The sequence below is a fragment of the Phasianus colchicus genome, chromosome 3 (assembly GCF_987193195.1).
Source record: "Phasianus colchicus chromosome 3, bPhaCol1.hap1.1, whole genome shotgun sequence".
NCBI lineage: Eukaryota > Metazoa > Chordata > Aves > Galliformes > Phasianidae > Phasianus > Phasianus colchicus.
In genome coordinates this window covers 18,114,785-18,136,566 of record NC_143438.1, presented here as the reverse complement: position 1 = coordinate 18,136,566, position 21,782 = coordinate 18,114,785, and the positions used below count along the sequence as shown (strand labels likewise).

General features: G+C 35.5%; 1 long non-coding RNA gene across 1 annotated transcript in view; it reads left to right on the top strand.

Moving 5' to 3' along the window:
- The first annotated feature begins 236 nt into the window (after positions 1 to 236).
- Positions 237 to 21,782, top strand: part of LOC149918441 (uncharacterized) — a 35,575-nt gene continuing 14,029 nt past the window's right edge. The window contains exon 1 of the long non-coding RNA XR_016465455.1: positions 237 to 282. This is a non-coding gene — a long non-coding RNA (uncharacterized LOC149918441). The remainder of the gene's footprint in view (positions 283 to 21,782) is intronic.

The window sequence follows — 21,782 nt, the reverse complement described above, 5'->3', positions numbered from 1 at the left end:
GGGAGGTGTTGAAGCTGTCCTGTCTCCTCTTGCTGCAGATTGTAAAAGCAATGCAGCATTGTATGGGAACTGCTGAGTCACGGCCTGAACCTCTGATTAGTCACCTGAGGCGAGCAATGAGTCAGCCCTGGGAGCACAAGTGAAAGCAATTCACCTGTGCTGCAGGAAGGGGTGGAGCCTGGCTCCTAGACCCATTTAAGAGCTGACTACCAGTGGGGAAGGATCTCTCTCTCTTCAGGAGATCCACTCCTCTGGAGTTTCCTGAGCAAGCCCACGGCATGGGTAAGCCTCCTATTTATTCTCTTTGTTATTTATTCTATTTGTCTCACTGTGCCTAACTCTCTTGCTTATTTCATTATTATAACATCTTTATATTATTAAATTATATAATATTCCTTTATATAATTTTCATTGATTATACAAGCATCAAATAAGAAGGTGAAGTAGGCTCGAGCTGAGTGCATTAGTTGTGTCATGGTTGGTGTAATGCTGGGTGCTGAAGGTATCTAGGACAAGAATGAGTTCAGCAACGTGAAACAGATTGAAGCTTCGGTTGTTCTGTTCTGATTTTGAAAGTAATCATAAAAATTCAAACTTTATCCCATACTTGGGGACCTTTGTTTATTACATGGCATTTGATTTCTTCACAACGTTTCTGGTATTTTGTATTAAAATTTTGCCTGCATTAAGTGTATTGAAATCTGGCATTTATTTACTCTTTATGTTAGGAAAAAAAAAAAAAAAAAGGAAATCAACAAGGGACTGTAACAAAAGATAGTATGGCAACAGCTTTCTGTAAAATGAATAGAATAGCTTCTACAGAGTTGTAACTTGTTTGCTCTTTTTTCCTTTTAAATTGAATTTTAGATCTCATTTCAAGTAAAATAATGTAAGATTATTTTAAGAGCTTTTTTTTTTTTTAAGTTAGAACTCGAGAGAGAACCTCCAACAACTTCAAATTATACCATTCAAGGCCAGAACCCTGATCTCTAAATGAAATGCTTATAAAAATTTAAAGTGCTCTAGTAATTTCAAACCAGTGTATGCTGCAATGCCCAGAACCCTGATTGCCTCCAAATTTCACTTCCAATAAATTTAAATTGCTTTATGCAATGCAGAGTGATTTAAAATTATTGGAGTGCTTTAAATTCCCTACTGAAGTGCCTATAAAATTTGAAGCCTCCCAATAATTTTAAATCACTTCATGCTGAACTGTGATTTAAGCCTATTTGTAAGCAAAAGTTCAAGCATCCTATGCTTTAATTAGTAATGATAAACAACACTGGAAAAAAAAGGCAGTTAAAGATGTGTATGAAACATGCCATTCTCAGTGAATTAACAGAAATATAGCTATTAAATACAAGGTGAAGCATTCCAAGACAACAGTTATGCTGCTCTGGTCTGCACTGGTGCAGCCTCACGTCAATTGCTGTGTGCAGATTTGGGTGCCACAATTTAAGCAGGATTTACAATGTGGAAGACTATCCAAAGGATGGCTATGAAAGTGTTGAAGGTCTGGAGGGCAAAATGTATGAGGAGCAGCTGAGGTCCCTGGTTTTGTTCAGCCCACAGCAGAGGAGCTGAGGGGAGGCCTCATGGCTGCTGCAGCTCCTCACAGGGAGCAGTGCTGAGCTCTGCTCTCTGTGACAGCGACAGGGCTCGAGGGAACGGCAAGGGGAGTCAGGGGAGGTGCAGCTGGGGAAGGAAAGGGGTCTGTACCAGAGTGCGGTGGGCATGGACTAGGCTGCCCAGGACAGTGGTCATGGCATCAAGTTGCCAGAAGTCAAGAAATGTTTAGACAACGCTCTCAGATCTAGGGTTTGGATTTTGAGCGGTCCTGTGTAGAGCCAGGAGCTGGACTTGGTGATCTTTGTGCATCCCTTCTAACACAGAATATGCTATGACTCTGTTCTAAGATTCTATTAAGATAAAATAATGACAACATCATTGTTTTGGGAGAGAACTATTGCTATAGCACAAATGAGTATCCTGGGGAGTGTTAGATTAGGAAAGTTTGTAAATACATTTGATGGAATTTATTTACATTTGTTGTGACAGTAGTGCTGATGACTGCTGTTCAGTAACATGAGAGTATGCATCTTAGTAATCATACAAATCTTAGTAATCATACAAGATGAAATATATCTTAAAGGACAATAAATATCTCTACAGAATAGTTTCCTGTCTTTTTGTCTTGAGCAGGCGTTTTCTAACAAGCCAGCAGATAAGTAATGATAGTAACAGTGTTCCAGTTATTCCTATTAACAGTTTCGAATATTGTATCTATTACATCTTACATGGGCAACACTTTCCAGAAGATACAGTGTTAGCTTAGCTTTTTTTTTTTTCCGGAGAATTTCAGAGGAAGTTTTCTCTTTGTGAAGAGAAAGAATGTTGATTATTTGCATGAATATTCTTTGAGGGATAAAAATCTTGTTGCATTGTTCAGATATTCTTTTCTTTTTTTTTTTTTCTCCCCCCAGTCAGAAGCATGTAGCAAAATCCACTGAATGAAGGAAATAATCACATGAAATAGAATTCAAGTACATGTTTGTGCATAACTAGAAGCAAAATGCCTGTAGTCATTTGAAACCATTGAAGGTACTGTTATTTTAAGACCCATGATGGGGTAGCCAAGTCTTTATTCTATTCCCAAGCCATATATATATATATTCTCTATCTACAGCCATTTGGGGGGGGGGGTGTACTAAGCAATACATTCTAAACTAGTACAATAGATGGCAATTGACTGCTTAACTTCAGGTAATTCATTAGGGGAATTTTTTTTTATAGAACTAATTTCCAAAAAACTGACATGGGATACAGAATTATCTACTTGGGGAACACACTGTAGGCCCAAGGTAATATTCAGGACTTTTTTGAAAAATATGAAAGGAATTTTACATATGCAAAACGGAAACACCAACAGAAAATAATAATAATAATAATAAAAAGCACCATTCTAATGAAATAGGAAAACCAGTTTTGTTATCCCAAGAAATTCTCTATGAAAATTGTGCTTGAGCCACAGTGTAAACTGAGGTGAGGGCCTAGTCTAGTCTTTTTTTTTTTTTTTTTTTTTCCTAGAGAGGATGGCTGAGAAGCTGTTCTGACCATGCTCTGCTCTGCTTTTAGGCTGTGTGTTCCTCATAGTGAGACAGCATTTGTCTTTGACTGTGTCTTAGATTTAAATGACAGTAAGCCTTGTTCCATCTCAGATACGCTTTATTTCATTGGTTGATGACTGCAGTAATTACTTCTTCCTAGGCTAGGAGGCTGTGAATTTCCTGGACATGACAAAGTCAGACAGATGACAAAGTACATCTCTTGGCAATGTAAGATGCATCTATAACCCTGGTTGCTTCTTCTACTCTTTAATGTGTTCTGAGGTGTGCCAACACGTGAACTAAATAGAAGAACTGTTCACTGGTAAATAAGAATAGTGATTTTTCATCTGAAACTGTCACTGGCATTGAGAGTGCAGTACAACCTTTCTTTTGTTTCCCAATAAATTTTTTTTGCTTTAGAAAAAGTTCAACTGCAAGTGAAAGGACAACAGGCATTTGTGGTGCCTAAGAACATTTTTATGTAATATATCAGAGAAGAAAATTTTTCATGTGGTAGCATTGTATAAGAGTGAATGAAAATAACCAAATACAACAGAAGTGTCTTATTTTCTGTTTGTCTTTAGAATGGTATGTGCTTACAATGAGTAACCTTTTTTTTTTTTTTTCTGTTATTTCTCAGTTATTTTAATTAGAAGAGATTCTGTAATTAGTACTCCATGCATATAAGTTTTTTTTCTCTTGTGCTGGGTTGACCCCCAGGCAGAAGCTAAGTACCGTACAAGGACTGTTTACTGTCCCCCCACTGTGGGAAACGAAAGACAATAGGAAGAGCAATAGCAAGAAAACTCACAGGTCAAGTTAAATACAGTTTGATAAGGAAAAAGTAGGAAAACTAAAGCAAAACAGATTTTGTAAAGACAATCACTTATCATGTCTGACCAGTAGATCAATGCTCAGCCAGACTTCAGACTTCCCCCTTAATTTTTTTTTTTTTTAAAGCATGATTTTAGATGTCACAGAATAGCCCTTTAGTCAGTCTGGGTTTGTTGTCCAGGTTGCATACCTTCCTGGACTCTTACCATCTACAGCCTACTTGCAGTGAGGAGTGGACTGGAAAAAAGAAATCCTTAAAGCTGTGAAAGTACTGCTCAACATTAGTCAAAATACAGGTGTTTTATTAACAGTTTTAGTCACAAATTTAAAATTTCTATTAAATCAATTCCAGTGAGACCCAGAACAGTTTTCTTGGAATATTTTCCCTCTTATATTTCTCTTAAGATTCTTTTGCCTGATTGGAGTTAAAATGAATGGTAACTCAAATTGTATTATTTATCCTAAAACTACAATTTTATAGGGTTCCATTAAATGTGCTCTTAACCACTCCCTTCTGTACTTCATAAATAAAAGCAGTGCTCTCTGTAACTTATTCTTTTAAAGTTTTCTTTCTGTGTTGATAGATTAGAAAAGTAAACAAAATGTTAACTGGCACAGGTAAAAATATTGAAAAATGCTGCAAAACACATCAATCTTCTTCCCTGAAACGTTGTTTTTAGTTTTATACATTGACAGCAGAAGAACAGCAACAAATAAAGAAAATACCTGGAAAAGTGAAGACACATTCAATTAAAGAGAGATTTAAAACATATGGCATTTATGTAATTGAGAAAATCCCCAGGGTATGGCTAAAAAAAAAAAGAGTTTTGAATGGAGTCCACTCATGAAAATTATTTCAGCCTGACATCTGCCTTTTCCTGAAGTGCAGCTCTTGCTGAATTTCTGCCTTCCTACGCTGGATAGTGGAGGTGATATTTAGAAAGGAAATATTTATATATGTTTATAAAAGGATAAGAGGAGGGAAGTCATTTATGTCCCTGAGTTCTTATAGTATGAAAACATGTAATCAACCTTAAAATATCTCAATTTTAAAGTAAATTCAGAAGTGTTGCTTTCTGAATCACACATTATATTTTCCTGAACCACAGGAGAAATTTGATAAAGTCACTGCACAAAGCACTGGGCAACTCAAAAGGCTAGAATTCTTTAAGAAACATTGAAATGACCTCAGATGAAAAATGCACACAACTCATGGCATGACATTAACAACAACTGAACTGCACTGGCTTTGGACAGTCCAGAACCTCTCTCTTTCTCTCTAGACAGGAGAAGCCAACTGAGAAAAGGCAGAGAAAGGAGAGGCTGATTTAAATAGTTATTTGAGGGAAGACTGTGGTGACTTTTTTGCATCTTTCTAAGAGACAGCTGATATCAGATTCTGTCAGAAGGAAGTCTTGGACTTGATAAACCATGGTAGACCTACTGTAGTGTTGTCATCAGTTTTCTATCTTTAGAATAGCATCTGAAACTACTCAGTATGTAGCGGACACTGAGCATTTTTCGTTCTATTCAGTTTTTCTCCTATATATGAAAGATTCAGGGAGATTACCAATTACCATTTCTAGTGACATACCTTAACCCTTCTCCCTAGCTGCATATTCAATCATCATTCATATCTCTAGAAATACTAATGTCTAACTACCCTAATATATATATATATATATATATATGTATATATATATATTTTTTTTCCCACTCTGTTAGAGCAATACTAATTCTCATCCAGCTTTCTTTCTTGGTGACTCTTGTGTTTGCCATTCTCATTTTGTTTCATGAGCAACTTTAAATGTTAAGGCTGTATGTAGTACTAGTTGTAAAAAGTCAGTGAAGGATCTCCTTAACTCCTGGAGTAAAACAACCTTTCTGAAATTCGCAGAAATGCTTGCTTTTTTTCTGTCTTTCTGTTAGAACTATATTTATTGTCACACTGTGCCCTGAATTTAAATTGTTCAAGGCTTAATCAGCAGCCTGTTGTGGAATTCTATGAAAAGCCATTTGAAAAAAAGGATTATAGAATCATAGAATGGCTTGGGTTGGAAGGGACCTAAGGATCATCATGTTTCAACCCCCCTGCCACAGGCAGGGCCACCAACCTCCAGATCTGGTACTAGACTGGGCTGCTTAGGGCCTCTTAAAAACGTCCAGGGATGGAACATCCACAGCCTCTCTGGGCAGGATTAGGATATATCCTAATGAGTTGCATCTTGTGACATAACTGAAAACAGATTTTAACAACCGTTATATAGCTTTTCCAAAACTCCTATTTGTCTGTTAATATGGAATCCTGTCTTAAATCAGCCTCTGACTGTTATTCTGCATCTTTTGACAGCTACTGTAGAATTCATTATTGTGAATGTGCAAATGATTTTATGGCTTTTTTTTTTTTTGTTTTTAGGATCATATTTATCCAAAAATTTCATTGCAACACGGTGCAGACATATCCAGCATTCTCAGTAGCCATCATTGCACCTGTTATTTATTCCTGGCTTTGAAGTCAAAGTTACTTTCCTTTCTGAAAGGACTTAATTTTCACTTACTAACCACAGAAAACAACCTCTAGCACAGATATTGAAGACAGATCTCCAAAAGCTATTCATTCAAATACCAGGATTTGTTAAAAGTAAGAATAGGAATTAGACTGCTTGGTTGTGAGGTTTTTTCTTTTCTGGACAGTCGTTGTGTGGGCTATTTTCTTTTTCTTTTTTCATTCTTTAAGGCTCTTCTAAGTACATTAACTGTTTTGCTGTTCTTTACAATTGGCACGATGCAACACAGGGTGATGAGCATAACAAACCAACTAGACTTTAAAGATGGTCAAGATTTATTTGTGAAATTCTAGACACTTAGATTATACTTCAGCCTGACATTTTGGAGGAATTTTTCTTAAACCTGACATTTTAGTGAACTACTCTCACAATAGATTATATCTTCTGTTATCCAGAAATATCTCAGTCGCTTGAGTTCTAGCAGCTATCTCCCTGCTTGATTAAGCAATATTTTTATAGTTATCAAGGGTCATACTGGGCTAATTCTTGCATTCTTGCATCACTTTTATCTGTTTGCCAACCTGAAGTTGTAGCAGAACTTTGTATTATCTTCAAGTTCTAAATAAAACTGAGTGATACAAAATTGCATAAGTATGATGGCAACAAACAGTGTTCTGTGTTTCCAGATGTAAATGTACATGTAATGTGATGTACAAATGTAAATGTGATAAGAGGAGGGACAAGAAGTAAGCAATATTCCTAAACAAACGTATAGCGAAAAATAGTTGAAATTAGATTTAGTAGAAGAGTAGATGATGCCAAACTATTTCTTAATTCTTTGTTGTTGATGGTGATTATTTGTGTTTGTTACTTTTTTTTAACTGTTAAATGAGTGTTCTATACAAAATAAATGGCTACCTCTCCTGTTTTCTCAAAAGCCCTTGGTATGGTATTGCATGGTAAATTAGTAGTCTTAGGTAAGAGAAAACAAATACAGAGATTGTGAAAACATTGACTAACAGGAGAACAGCATTGTCATTAACCTCAGTGTCAGTCTGAAGTTAATGATGGGATTGTTGATACATAAGTAGTAAATGTTTTCAGAGGTGATATGACACAAATGCGTTATGAACAAGCTTAATAATATTCTTCAAATATTGGAATAATATTCAAGAATGCTCACTTTCTGAAAACTAGATTCATGAAAATGGGGTTTAAAGCTAATAACGTGAGATGCAAGACTATACATCAATCTAATTACAGAAACCTCCTCCATTAAACTATATGCTCACTGGTGGAAATTACTGAAGAGAGAATTTCATACACTACTTTGTTGCAGAATTATGTGAACTCCTAATGCACAGAGCTGATCTCTCAAGAGAGAGAAATACTAGTAAAAATGTTTAGTAAAATATCACCTGTAATTCTGTGCACAATTCTGACTATTCATTTTGAAAGAATTAGAATTCAGAATAAGGCAAATAAAGAGTTAACTGCAGATCTGGAAAGCTTACAGTCTAAAAAGAACTTTATTCCTGTCTCAGCTTTAAGTTAACAGGATAGAGGGTGGGATTGATCTCTAAAACACATTCAAGGTAAAAAATACCAGGGGAGTAGGAAAGCTACTTCTGTTGAATATGCTGTCACGGGAATGTCTATACCCCAAATCTTATTTTTGTCTGAAGATTAATTGTGTATGCACTGAGCTATGAAGACACCTATGTACTTACTGATACTAGAACAACTCAGAGCCTGTTGGTGTCAGTGGTTAAACCTTGGGTCATTTATATGGCTGTGAGCTGAAAATCCAAAAATTAAAGAGTAGCCTTTTAAGCATATGTAAGAAAATATTTAATTAAATGTATTTTTCTTTCTTATCTATTTTCACACTAATAAAGTAGTACAAAAGCTTAAAGACTACTTGCTTTCTCTTTAAAATATCATTTTAATATCACTTCAAATGCTCAAAACTAAAAATCCACAAGAGAATTTTAATAACATAAAAATACTTTTTTGACCATGTTGGAACAACAGTTTCCAGATGTCATTCTTTAAATTTCTTTTCAGCATAAATAATCAAGTGAACATTTTTGCGTAATTTTCTTTATTACCATCAGCCTTTGACCTCTTTTTGTCCATTTGTTGCATCTGTCATTGCATTCTTGTGTCTTGAAAAAGCTAGAAAATAAGTAGGAGAATGGGGGTAAATTCAGAAGGGAAATAGGGATGGCAGTGAGCAGGAAAGGTACTAGAAGTTGCTGAATACACTTAGTTCTTTTCCTTTCCAGCTGTGAGATGGCCCACACTGTACCTGTGAAAGCAGACAGGGTGGTGGCTCAAATGTCAAAAGGTGTAGAAATGCTCACAGCATCTGTGTATGTCTGAAAGTCTTCCTAGATCTGTTTCCCAAATTACTTTCTTGAGTACCATAGATAACTAAGATCTTCTGGAAAAGCAGGCTGGTTAAAAGTTTCCTATAGAAGAGTTTTCAACACTTTATTTGGTCTTTCTCGAAATAAACATGGACTGCCTGAACAGAGCTCTGCTCTTTCTTACCTTGTGGTAGCTGAGGGCAGATGATTTCTGAGCAATTTTCTGCTGTGTTCTACTTTAAGCTATGGTTAGAACAGAGCACTTTCTGCAGCACAGTCTCACCTACCTGAGGCAGGTGCCAGCTACCATTGTATTGAAATGGGTTGGAAGAGTAATTTCCTTACCATTAGTGGTCCAGCGAAACTCACGATGTGAAAGCTAATGTCTGAGAAAGAGAATGACAGTAGGTTAAGATTATCTCCTCTGTTTTGATTAAAACAAAACCATAAGAAACAGCTGGTTATGTTAACAAAACCTGACAAGATAGATAGCAAGTGCTCATACATTCATGCATACAGCAGAAATTCCCCTTAAAATCAGTCTTAGTGCCTTTCAGCTATTAGGAGTAGGCTCCTACCTCAGTTTTCATATTCATCTGCGATGCTTAGCAAGCACTCATACATCACATGAGGAAAAATAATAGATAGGTCACCATTGATCTTAAATTTAAAACTAGTTTTTATAACTTTATGAACATAACTTAGCTTAAGTAAGAGATGGCTGATCTTTCACTTACTGTAAGCTTCCTTTTTTGCATGTATGGAAAATGAGAGGATGATGCTAACTGTCTGTTAGATAATAGTCTTGAGTGCTGGATTAAACCATTTATTGTAGCTAACTGACATGCTTGAAATTTCCATCTTGAGCCTTATATCAAAACATTTATATTTGTATTCTACTTCCACAATCTCTTCTGAAGGATTTAACAAGGAATACCTTTCTGTCATTGTTTCATGCCAACTATCTCTCAATATTGATTTATGCATCCATTAGTAATTAGAAAATGATTTTGAATGGAAAGATGCATTTAAAGGATAGTTTTAACTTACTAGAAATATTTATTTGAGTGTGCAAATTATTTCAAGAGTAATAAATCTCCTCACAATTCATTGAAAAGAATGATTACAAGTAACTACAAAAATGTCATGACACGACGCAGAAGAGGGAGCTTAAACTTTTTGCTAAATATCTTTTCTTTAGTTCTCAATCAGAGTTGAGTTTTTATATATTTATATGCATAAAGTTGATAAGCATTCTTTGGAACTGCTTTGATGTCAGGGTAAGAGCAGGAGTCAATCTTTTAGTATCTTAGTACTTCTGTTTCCAATCAAGTAAAAAAAAAAAAAAAAAAAAAAGGAAAAAAAAAAGAAAAAGACACAGAACTTCGCTGCAAATCAACTCTCCAACAGAGAAGTTTAAAAATTGGTGTCATCGCTACTTCATTTTCCCTGTGTTATTAAAAGAAATTGCATTGTATACATCAAAAAGAAAGATTAGAGGCTGTAATTCAATGGACATAATTCTGTGTCAAAGTTCTAGGGACATTCAGAAGCCACTCAGACTTCACTGTCCTTCTTAAGTGTCAGTGAAATTAGAGTGTTACTATGTACAGTTTAGTCTATTTTGCAATGCATTCTACTCTTCTGTATTTATTACTGCTCCAGAAACAACTTGAAAAAACATATTGCTTTGCTTATTTTCATGTGACCATCCATCCAAATATTGCATAGTTTGCAGTGGTCTGTACATAGTGCAAATAGTGTAACTACTTAAACTTGGTCCTAAAGGCATCAAAGTTCAACTACTCATCATGGTGTGACTTTCTTTCTATCTTCCTATTAGTACAGTATGACTCTAAACTGGCAGAACACTTACTTGACCGCATCGTTTGAAATAGTGCTGTGGTATTAGTTCTTAATGATATTCAGCTTGTAGACAGTTGGTGTTGGAATCATGACCAGAAAGCAATGAATATCAAGAGAACAGACTAGGGAATAAACTCCCTTTGCCATAAAGGGATAAAGCTGCTGTGATTCTCCTCTGTGGTGTTCAACAGTGGGCAGAGCTGGAAGTACCCACATTGTGTTATGAAGTACACCAGGTGGCTAAACTAGCATGTGCCCAATCTGTGACTTTGTGGGGAAGTAAGAGTAAGGGCTGTAAAGAAGAATGTCAACTATTCAGTTCTGTTGAAATAGTGATCAAATTGACTGCTATTGTAGTGAAACACCAGCCGTGCTGTTTCACAGTATCACTGAACAGGAGAAGATGATAGAGAGCCAGTGATGAATGTGTATCCAATATTTGGTGGAAAAAGCTGGATGTGCCTTGTTTCAGGAAAATAAATAGAGGGCAAAGTAAAGTTATGGCATCAAGTTGTTGATGAAATAACTTAAAACACGATTTTACTCACTTTCAGTAGAAACATAACAAGTTAATTAGCAAGTGTTGAAGTATAAATTTTATTTTATAAACAAAGCTATTAAAAAGCACAAAGACTGTAGACAATAAAAAATATGCATTTTTTTAGAAGGCTGTTGTTTTTGAAAAAGGGAAAAAAAAAAAAGACATCTGGGACTGTGCTTCAGAACTTCCTCTCTCTGGGCTGACTTCATAACAAGAGAAGGGTAAACAAGCTAAAAGTTTCTGCAGCAGTCCTGTTAACCTTTACTGGAGCCCATGAAAACATGAGTGCCCTTAAGAAAACTATTAAGCTAAGCATTTGAAGGGAGTTGAAGCTCTTCTATATGGTTATCCAATTATCCTTTCACAGACATCATTTTCTGGCCTTGTATAGAACTTGATGAAGCCTTTGAAATAGATCACGTATCGTGTTGTACCAGGAACCTATATTCCATCCAGAAATACTGGGGAAAAAAAAAAAAAGACTGAAAAGAAATATAAGTTCTTTAGTATTATGACTCTGGGAAGTTGCTGCTGAGAATGACTGTGAGTTGAAACTGATATAAGCAAGAGAGACCACAGCTTTCCTTAGCACGTCCTGAATATCTGGAGAGGGGGCCAAAACTGAAAATGGCTGAGAGGGTCAGTGAGAGTTGTATATTTATATCCTGTAGAATTGTCTCTGATACTTCACATAACCTTAGCCTTAGAAAACTCAGAACAGACCTTGTTCACCTTTCATTATAGAAACTGTGAAGCACTAATGCAACTGTCAAGAGGAAAAATACCAACAGACTGCATGAAATCTAGAAGATGGTCTCCTGGCAGAGCTACCTAGTCTCAGAACAGGCACTGGGGAAGAAAGACAGTTTGAAGATGCCAGATTATTTTTGCAGTACAGCAGCTCCCCACACACAGAAACTGTTTGGGGCAGGTTTTTAATCTTTCCTCCCGATGCAGAGCAGTGTGTGAGGAAAGAGGCATACTCTGATGATACGCACCTTCCCAGTTTTAATTGTAATACCTTTACAAAGTATCACATACCATTTTTTTTTTTCTTATGTAGACTATAGTTTTCAATTACTGACCATTGCAGGCTGTGGATTATGTGCGTAATTGCCACAGGTAGAATTTACAGGCTCACCTGTTTTTTCCATGTGCCTTAACCTTGACTGGCTGCCGGCCACCCACCTACGGGGGAATGGGGATTGAGTCAGTCCCTGAGAGACCCTCTCTGCTGCTCCTCCCTCCTCACCATGCCCTTTCCAGGGGCTGAGGGGAAGCTCTGCTTTTAATGATGTGACAGTTGTGAATAATGGAACAGATTGATGCAACTCCCATGCAAGTTGCTGTTGGAGCTTAAGGTTGTGCTATTTGGTACCTGAAAGTTAATTGCTCATTGATTTTATTTTATTTCTTAATATAAATTTGGACTTAATGTGTGACTGATATAATGACAACATGGACATACTTAGTATATCCATTCATTTTACAGATATCTTTCTTAATATCTGCAATCAATAATGACCTTTTTCTGCCACTGTCTGGCTAATGTGAAAGCAGTTCAAAATTGGGTTCAACTCAACAGTTTTATTTCCTTTTTAGACCTTGAAACAGAGTATATTTTTAATGGCTTGATATTTTTTTCATGTGGAAACACATGCACGGGACTAGTGCTCAATCTTCTAGAGCTCACTGGAATTACACTGATTTTTGTGAATAAACTATTACTCTTGTCGTTCTAAATAGTACTGTTTGAAGCATAAGTTTAGGCTTCTCAACAAAAAAAATAAATTTGGAATAAATATACTTCTGTTGCAAAGATACTAATAAATTTTAGTGATCAACATATTACTAATACATGGAGAGAACATTAATATAATAATTTCTTAAGATAATTATGATAACAAAAAATAGTTTGCAGTAACATATTCTTTGTTATTCTAACTGGACAGAAAATTAATGAACTAGTAGTTCAGGAGACACAACAATTAGCACAAAAAACCCCCACAGAAATCGTGTTCAAAAGCAATGCTGTAGATTCTCTGGCATCTTTGCTATCTTTTCACAATCCATTTCTGTATTACAGAGGCTAAAAGTTAAAGAAGTATTTCCAAGAGGTTGGCTTTTTATAGCATCGTAACTGACCAAACTTTATTACCATTTTGGATCAGAGCAGAAGTCAGCCTTCATCAGCACCCTGCATCTTTTTAGAAAAACTGAATGTATGGCAAGCATTGAGCTGATGGTTTCTCAGATAAAACCTCTCAGGTTGCACCATTCATCAGTTTACAGACTTCCTAAGATGCAGATTACCTCAGAACCAAAGACCACCATCTGGTCTCATAACACCTTGTGGCAATTAGTTCCACAAATCATTGCATGTGAAGAGAGAAAGAAAAAGAAAAAATAAAATATTTAAAAAAAGCTTCTTTCAGATTTTTATTTTGCTTTCAAATTGTTTTAAAGTCTGTATTATCAATAATGAAAGACAGCTGTCTCTTGTGTTCTCTGCAACACTGTTGATCTCTGAGATACTTTTGAAATCTTACTGATACCTACTTATGTCTTCAGTGATTCCCATGTGTAAACAAGGGCTGCTCTGAAAGTAATTCCTCCTAATTTGGCCCACGACATCGGGGGGGGGGGGGGGATATTGGTCATATGGCAGTAGAGGTTAAACCTTCCTGCTGAAATTGTTACATTTTGTCACTGTGTGACAGATGGCAGCAGAGGGACAGTGTCATTGTATTCCTCTATGTGGAAAAAGTGATGTTGATGTTCGTAAGTGCTTGCTGAAGGCTTATGGAGACCAAAGAATGAGACAGTGGATGGTGCATTTTAGCAGTGGAGACAGTGACATGAAAGATAAACCATGTCCTGGACAGCTGTGCAAATTTTTGAGTGCAACATGCAGTATTCTTTTCATTGCTGGTCAAAATGCATGGCTAATAGTGGTGATTATGTTAAAAAAAAAAACAGTACTTCATAGCTGAGAATTTGCTCTATCAAGAAGTGTTGTCATGCTCTTTGTATCTGCTGTAGTTTCTATAGAAGTAAGCAGGAGGCATGCTTCTGGAGCAACACACTTAATATCTCTTTAAAATATTCTTTATTTAGCTATACGCTAAAAAGAATATTAAAAGACCTCTTTTGAATTATACTTTAGAAAAGCAGTACTGTCTGGTGTTGAATGCTAAGAAATATAATAACTGTCTGTTGTTCATGGGATGGAGATGTAGATGGAGCATCGAATTTTCTTGCTTAAGTAGAAATGTTTCTCTGTCCCCACCGTGCTCTAGTGGTGTTTTGAATGACAGGATATCAGGAGAGTGTCTATGTCATTGGAGAGAAGTAGGCAGCTCTTGGGAAATTATATCTCACTGGAAAAGCAGCCTTGATAGTTCTAAGCAGAGAGACTTGTTTATATATATTTTGCTTACCTAAAACTGGACACACTGAGCAGAATAATGATAGAATCGATTGTGTTGACATCATCAAAGTTGAAATACCACCTGAATTAGAAGTGGCCAGTTGTGCTTCTTTGTGGAATAAGATAAAACTAAGTGAGAAGCTTTGGATCTGTTTTTGTATTTTACAGTGTTCCTTTCTATCCCTTCATCCTCCTGATCGTTTTTAGCAGTCACACAGGAGAAAGAAAACAATGATTCAGAATGTTGCTTTTTCTGAGGCATTTTCATAGTCAGCTTATCAGGCAAGTAGACACTGCACACAACATACTTGTCTCATTGTCTGTTTGTAAAACAATTTGTTTCTTCCAAGTAGCAAGGCAAAGAGATTTAAAAATAAAAAGACATCAGTTGAGTAATTCGGCAGTAGTTTAGGTTGCTTAGTCTTTATCTGAATTGATGTTCAATTTGATTTCAGCTCCAATCTACATAATATATGTCTATAAGCTTATGTGCTCACAGGAATACAGAATAAGAATTTAAAGAACAGGTAATGACAGCACCAACCATTAAGTCCAGAAGTCCAGCACATACAGGAGAAAACAACAATAAGGAACAGGAGGGAAAGGTTCTAGTAGAGTTGAGCCCTTAATTGCTACTAGGAAACAGCAATCACCACAACAGCACAAGTCCTTATTGTCTTTGATCTATGAATATTTACAAGCAACAAAAATCCATAAAGTTAACATAAATAATGTTAAATAAACTTCTTAAGTCTGTATAATAACAATAGTGTACAGATCTGTAATGGTTAACAACTTAATCTTGTTGGAAGGTGAGAATCCTGGAATCAGAACTTTTTAATTTGAGATACTGTTTAACATCCTCCTTAAATAGTTAGCTATACAGGTAAATGTGTTTCTTTCTTTTTTTTTTTTTTTTCTGCCCCCCTCCCCTCCAGTATATTTAGCTGCTTTGCAGTGAGAAGATTGTATAATAGAAATTATAACAAGAAAGTTCTGACTTCTGGAGCTCATTTAGAAAATGGTTTGCTTTACACTGTTTTGTAATGATTACAAATATCACAAATCTTTCTTATTTCTTACACTTGAAGCTTAGGCAACGGAAATTCCGGTGCCAGTTTTTGAGACCAGAATGTAAAACGACTCAGACATAGGTGCAGGCAGTGCTCTTTTGAATCAGACTACAAATTTGTGCTGACTGGCACTTCATAGCAAAGCTCAAGGAATCCAGCAGGATGCAATTAAGACGTAACATTTGCAGACAAAATTTCCTCCCAGCTCTTGACAGTTAAAGGCCAGTCTTGCCTGAAATACGTGAATTTATATTTTTCCCTTGGGTCCATTACTTTGTACATGGTTAGCTGAAATTGAAAATCAAAATTCAGTGGAGATATACTGTGTGGGATCAGTGAGAATTCTCAATTATGTTGGCCTGGTTCCACGGAAAGATCCATGGAATTCAGTTGCCTGAGGCTAAGTCTCATGCTCTGTACAACACTTAGATGCCAGGAGATCACAGTTGCTGTAATCCAAGCGAGTAAAATTCCCTCATGAATATTTCTTCTCATCTGATCTTTGGTGGTTTTCACTAGTGAATTGCAGAGTATTTCCTCTTGTATCTCTTGATAACCAATCTAGACTTGGTTCTAAAACGGTGGGTGTATATATTTATGTGGTTCAAACTATACAGAAGTACAAATCATCATAAAGATTTTAAAGTGATAATCTATATACTTAGGATACTTCTGTATACTACATTCCAGTGAAAGCAATGATAACATCTGCAGATGTTGAAAATACGTAGTCAGTATTATGAGATGTCTACTTAGTTTCACCATGAGGAAATAAGGAAAAAGAAATACTGTTCAGCAAAATTTTTACTATAGAATAAATACCTCTTGCGTTTGGCTAAGAAAAGAAATCAGGTCCTCTACTACCAAAAATGGGCAGTATTACATTTCACTTCATAAGAGCTTTGAACTTTTGGTTTGGTTAGGCAAAATTCACAAATATAAAATATATATATATATTGAATGCAAAAGTTATTTACTTTCTCATTATCTCTTTCAATCAGAATATTAGCCTGGTTAGTAAGAAACTGGACATTTTTTAGTGGAAGAGATTGTAATAGACTGAAATGATACTGCATACTGAGCTCATAGTAAAATTTCTACAGTGATAATAATAGAACAAGAGGTTTTGTTCTATTTCAATTAAAGGAGAAGTTCCATAGGAGTCCAGTCAGTCTTTCACCCAAGGCAGAATGAGAAGGAGATGGCCCTGCTGGCAAGATTAATTATATCTTGAAGTATAGCCCTCTCCTAAGAGATTTCTTTTCTTAAGTAATATATTGCTTGCAGATCTAGACATAAACACAACATTTATCTCCTGCTCTGTGGGGGAGCAGGATGGATTGCCTTTGCATTACTTTCATCATGATCTTGTATTAAGTGTGCCTTTATAAGATTATTTAAATTACCTGGGGTGGTAGACTGCGAGAAGTAGGAAAGAAAAGGCATGTGGAGTACTGATGAAATAATGAGGGAGGAGGAATGTGCAGGAAAACTTTCTCATGGCTTCTGTATTCTCTGGCTGCCTGTTTTTAGAAACCTCATGGGAAAATAACAACTTTGAGGTGATTTTTCTCTGGCAAAATTTTGTTGAACTTAGCAAGCATTTAGAGTGAAACATCAAAACATTTTTAGCATTTAGAGTTTAAATGTGTGAATAGGTACATTTTGCTTCCCTTTAGTATTTCTGTATTTTTTTTTCTAGCAGAAAAGAGAAAGGACAATAAAATATCCTCATTGCAGTCATGGAGGAAAAAGTGTGGGTTCATAGATTAGCAGTTAATGAGTTGCATATTGATGTGAAGCATATGATAGATATGCCTTTCATCATATTATTTTAAAGCATACAGAACTTCCCATATTCCATACATCTCAGCATTTTTTTTTTGTGTGTGAGAATATTTGAAACTGTTTTTTTTTTTAATTCAAATGCGCTCTTATGCAATATCATCTGGGTTTTGTAAAGTGTAAGTAGATACTTGGCCACAAGTACTTGCATTGTTCTTCAACCTGTTGTGTAGTCCTTGCAGCAGATGTTGTTTCTTTGTCCTTAAGGCCTATTGCAGCTCTAAGATAATACAGCACTGTCCAAAGGTGGTGGTGCAGATGTTAGTGTTATCATGTTTGTGTCAGTATCAGTTTTTCAGTTCCCAAAGCTGGGCACTTCATGATTCTGAGTCAAGGTATTGTATGGCCCAGCTTCATTTGGCTCAGACAAGCTAAACTTTTAGTAGACATGAACCATGCAGGAAAACAGGCAAACTGCATGCTGAAATTAGTTACTTGAGATGAATATACATTTCAGCTCCAGGTTTCAAAATAGGAAGAAAACACTGATATAGAAACAAACATAAAAGTAGAAACATAAAAAAGAGGTTGTGGAAGATGTTGACTAAACAGTGCCATGGAGCTGTTGCAGAGAGTGGGAGAAGGTGCCCTTTTGCCAACCTACTGAGGACTGCCTGCATGTCCTACAGGGGAGTACTTAGAAGGTCTTACTCATGCTTCACCTGAGCTAATTAACATTGTTAAGCCTCACTGGTTTTTTGTTTGTTTGTTTTTTAGTGGCTTTATGACTGTTTTATAGTCCTGTGCTGGGAATATTGTTCATTATCCTTGTACACAACAAAAGGTATTTGCACAGCATCTATGAGACAAAGAATGAGTGACTTCCACATCAAAATTTAAAATTACAGTATGCAAAAATGAATAAATAGCACTCTACTTTTTGTCCTTCATTTAAGACAGTTGAAGACTTAACTGCTTAAATTTTCACTTATAGTTTATTTTGTACCCACAGTCTTAACTGACATTCAGTTGGAGGAGAAAAAAGTGGAAGCAAAAATTTAAACTTGCAAATTGTTTCGTTTTTTTAATGTTGGTTTCTTTGTAGATGTAACACAGCTATTGTGAAATTCAGAGGTTCAAAAGCTGGAAACGTTGACATAAAACATTCAAATTTTTAGATACTTTCTGTGATGAAATTACTGTTGAGGTCCTTCCCCTTATTATTTGTTGCTATTTGTTCTGAGGAGATGTACCACAAATAAGAATAATTTATTCATTTAATATTTATTAGCTTGTGTTCTTGCTGAATGTTATATTAAAGGTGTTGCACTGAATCTGAACAGCAAATTAGTGTCCTTTTTAATCTGATGTGAATAGGATGCTGACAATTTTCTTCAAATAAACCATGAATTTTAAAACAAAACTCAAGATGATTTAATAGAAGAGGAATGTTAACTTAATATTTCGATCATCCAGACAGCATACTTTTTAGATACTTCATTTTCTTTGATTGTATAGCATTGATAATAAGAAAAAAAGAGGCTTTCTACATCAAAGCATTTTGTAAAAACAGGAAATATCAAGTTTAAACAAGATGGCAATGTACTGAATCCCAAAATATATCTGCCAGTTAGCTATTATTCATTGAGTTTATTATTGTTACATGTATCAGATCTGGGTTATCTAAAACTTCCCATCAATTGCACAGAATACATGATTTCATAGAATGCCCTTGATCTTGATATTCAAGAAAATTATTGATGACAGTTCACTTGAATTTTAAAAAGGTTTCTTTCTCTGAAACTTTTTCCAGAAATAAAACTATATTCAATTTTCATTCTTCGACCAAAAAATACTGATCATTAAAAAAATATATATGGGAAGAGGGATTCCAAGGTATAAATTGTTAAAGTAGTTGATCAGAGGTTCAAGTTTGAAGATTTCTTGATTTTTATTTAATTAAGGTCTTTTTAAAAAAGAGCACCAACTAGAGCACCACCTATGTGACAAAGAAGATAAAGATTACATATTGCTCCTGAATAATTGAGCAGACACTTGCAGACAAAGCAGACGCTTTGCTTTTTGAGACAGTATGGAATTACATTTGCTTTGTTTATTGTCAGTCTCAGTTTTCCTGTATAATAGAGCATTTATGAAATTAGTTTCTTTGTTACACTAAGATTGTGTGGAATCCAAATATATTTGTTAATAAAAATTGTCTTCATCATAAATATTTATCAGAGCCAATTTTAATTAAAAGTGAAGTCTTACAGAAGTTGTAGAACATTCTGAAAATACATAAGCAATACATGTATAGGCCAATATAAGATAGTTTAGAGTCAAGAGCCAAGTTTCACTAGAGCTTAGTACGCTGCCACAGTTAACTTGTTCAAAGAGAGAAAACAAAATCACTCTGTTAGACTGAATGCCATAGAGTACAGTTCTCCAGGATGGGAGGGGTGAGAAGGATCTTTCTAGAGGGAAGTGGAGTCCCAGACTCACAAAAGACAAATTTATTCACTTGAAAATGGTGTAGTATTATTTTACTGCTCTTGACATTTATTCATGGGTAGCTAAGAATTCTAAGTGCCTAGAAGCAAGTGAATGGTGCATAAAATGAGAGTACTCAACCTCTTGTAATTTTCAATTCAGTAACAATTTAATAGATGATACACAGCAGCTCTTAGGTATTTCTTTTGGATCACAGTTCAAACTTTCACTGCTCTCTCCTAACAATCTTACTAGCCAACCTAAAGAAGGTTTGCTGTGTCACCCAAAAACATCTACTCTAGTTTTCTTTTTTTAACATGAAGTGACTTTTCCCCATCAAAACTACCTTCATTATGCAGTCTGTTTTGTAGTTTTGAAACTAATTGCTACGTGCTGTCATTAGATTAATGAAATGTCTCATACAGTGCCTATCAGATATTTAGGGCATACTTTTATCTGATGGTATTTTTTTACCAAGTTCACAAATATGTGTGCTGTCAAAGAAACATGTCATACGTAAGCACTGTTCTCTTTAAAAAAATGTGGATAGAAACAGAACACTCTTTACAACCAGAGAGCTTTGATGAAACTGTACAAAGATGTAACAGCACGTATACACAAGTATGAAAGCCAGTGACTGTCTTGTCAGGAATTTTTCTTTTAATGTATGTTTGCTAAATGTAACTTAAAACATTGAAACTCTGAGGTAGTTTTTTTTTTAATTATTACTCAGTTACTTTAAGCATTCATGTAATTACGTTCCAATTTTTTTTTTTTAATTGGATATTTATAAATGTAATGGTCATCTTTCTAAGCTTAGAAAATTTTAGAAGTCTGAAATGAATATTGGTAATCTCCCTACCTGCATGTTTGTGAAGGTTTGCTTTTAAACTGAGGAATATTAGAAAATTCCTGATAGTTCTGACCCTTCCCAGTTTCCTCTGAGTAACTGTCTGCTGTGCACTAACTTTGATGTACATTTTGTGACTTTAGGATCAGAACTGGGGCCCACTGGTCATAGTAATAACCTTAATTTATCAGTGTGATGGTGGAACCTGAGTTTTTCTTTTTTTACTTGTGGGAAAGAGTGAAAACGCAAGACATTTTCTTACTTACCTACAGTTCAGGAGTCAACCTTATTAATAATTAGTTAGTAGTATTGTCCATTATCCTTATTAAACACATGGTTTTATTACTCTGACTGGTCTGCTGAGTGTTGATCAGCCTATTACATACATTTCCTTATTGCAACAAAAGACCCTTATCACATACTTAAGAATTGGCACAGTGATCTTTTGCACTTTCTATTATTGCCTGTTTCAAGACAAGAGATCAACCCCATTGGGGGTTGGACTCGATGATCTCTGGTGGTCCCTTCTAACCCCTACAATTCTGTGATTCTGAAGAGTGTACTCTGTCGTTTGCCTATATATTTTAAATATTTTTTACTTTCATACTTCTATATTTTTAGTTGTAAACTGTATGTAATAAAAAATTATTTATATTTTTTATCTGTAGCTTTTGAACAAAAGTAGAGGAACAGTGAAATTTGCTGATAAATTATTGAGCTTTGAGAATTATGGTGTGTATAACTGTGGAATTTTACCCCGGTACCTATTGCTGAGCATGGTGAACTGTAAAGCAAGGAGGTGCTCTGATCACAGACGCACCGACAAAAAGAATAATTCAGAAGTACAAGTACCTGTTTTATGTTAAATTTACTCCAAATTCTAATCCCAAATAATTTCCAATCTTGGAAAGTCTGTGAAGAGCAGAA